Raw genomic sequence first — 2,231 nt, 5'->3', positions numbered from 1 at the left:
ATATGTGTGTATATATATATATATATATATATATGTAACGTCCATTAATAGAGTCCACTGATAGGCAGCTGAAAGCAATATCATATATACACTGGGTGTTTTAGACTACCCGTACACCCCTTTTGTCTTCGCAGGATAAGGTCCAATAAAACTCTTAAAACTCTTGTTCAGACAAAAATTGTAGAGTTTAAAAAGATCTATTTACTGATCTTATTAGTTTGACCTTAGGTGGTGTCGCCAAGGTCAGGTCAAGGTCACATCGATTTTCTTTAATAAAACACCCAACTTTTTATTCCAGTAACTAATAGCTGTTCTCAAGAGCCTTTCAAAACATTATAATGAAGTTATTTTTCATTGAGTACTTTTCGAATTATAGGGCTCGAAAGTTACAGTACCATAGGCATTAGCATTACGCAAGGTGTCCGATCGACGGCTAAAACCTTTTGAATGTTGTTCAGGATCATTGTCTAGATTAAAGCTATTGAAGGTTGTATCTCTTATTTTCATTTTTGCACTAAGAATTCATTTTTACGTAAAAATGAAAATAAGAAGTATAATCTTAAATGACTTTGATCTTGACAAATGTTATTCAGGAATTATCCTGAACAACATTCAAGTGGTTTTAACCGTCGATCGGACACCTTGCGTAATGCTAATGCCTGTGGTACTGTAACTTTCGAACCCTATAACTCGAAAAGTACTCAACGAAAAATAACTTTATTATAGTGTTTTGAAAAGGTCTCGAAGTAAGCTACCAGAATATGCAATGAAAAATGGGTGGGTTTCATTCAAAAAATTCATGTTGACCTTGACCTGACCTGACCTTGACAACGCCACCTAAGGTCAAACTAGTAAGATCAGTAAATAGATCTTTTGAAACTCCACAACTTTTGTCTGAACACATTTACGATTGGATCTTATCCTGCGAAAATGAAAGAGGTGTACCGGTGGTCTGAAACACCCAGTATATATAACACCGTGCGACAGCATTTGTCACACATGAAAAACTCAAATTTTCCGTGAAAGTAGAGATGAAATCTAGTATCAGCGTGCGTTTAATTTGGCGATATCAAATCGTTTGCGGTTTTTGTGCACGTTCGAAGTTTAGAGGAGGTTACTTCGTCTGCGACGCAAGATGCAATTTTACGATGGTCTGAAAATTATATATTTCTATAAAATTATGTATTTCCATGTAAAATTGATCGTTGAATGAGAAAACAATCAAATTAAAAGCGATTGGAATAGAGTAAAATGATGAAAAAATCCATTTTTAGTCGAAAATCGCTCAAATTTCTTCTTTTTATGATTTTCTTTGTGAATATTAATGAGAAAATGTATTTTGCATGACTTCATTTAAAAGCAACATTTGTTACTCGATTTTTTTTAACAAAATAAAGGAAATTAAATTTAAAGTTATTAAAGTTAAAGTTTCTTTCATTTTTTTATAGTCCTTGTTGAGACCTTTTCAAAACACTATAATTTTATCCATTTTAGGTCAGCCGTTTAAAAGTTATTTTATGGTGAAATGGCATCAACTTTAGGTGAATCAAACACGAAAACTGTACATTTTTTTGCGTTATATTTATACGTTTTGATTCAGGCGCAGAAGACGTCACGCAAATAATACACTTATGAAGCTTGAAACTTCTTTATTCAACAAACGCGCTTACATGTTTCGGCTCATTTTCCTCAGAGCAAACACAAACTAACATATATAATGTAAAAGTTATCCTGTCATGGTGAGCTTCCCTACATCGAGAATTTAAATGCCAGAATTAAACAAAAAGAAAGAAAAGGAAAATGAAAAAGAAGGAAAATGTTAAAAATGTCGAATTCAAAAATATAGAAACTAATTTATCAAAAAACTTTAAGAATATAATTAATTATCCCGAAAATAAGGTTTGTTAAATAAAGAAGTTTCAAGCTTCATAAGTGTATTATTTGCGCGACGTCTTCTGCGCATGACTCCTAACGCCCGTATTCTTTCCAATTCTTTGATTTATAAGGAGTCTTGGTTAGTTTGATTTGTTATACGGACTTATATGTTTTGTTTGGCAGATTACGTCATAGGCTATAACATATGAGAAAAGTGAGAGAAATCAAAAACCATTTGATTTTACCGAGACCCAATTTCATATAGGATTAGTGCGGTGTCCTTTATTAATTGAATCTAAAGCCTGCGCCACACAATGCTTGTTTTTCTGTTGGATTGCTAGCGGGATGAAAATCTT

The sequence above is a fragment of the Trachymyrmex cornetzi genome, unplaced genomic scaffold, assembly GCF_001594075.2.
Source record: "Trachymyrmex cornetzi isolate Tcor2-1 unplaced genomic scaffold, Tcor1.1 scaffold1002, whole genome shotgun sequence".
Lineage (NCBI taxonomy): Eukaryota > Metazoa > Arthropoda > Insecta > Hymenoptera > Formicidae > Trachymyrmex > Trachymyrmex cornetzi.
This window is presented reverse-complemented; position numbering follows the sequence as displayed.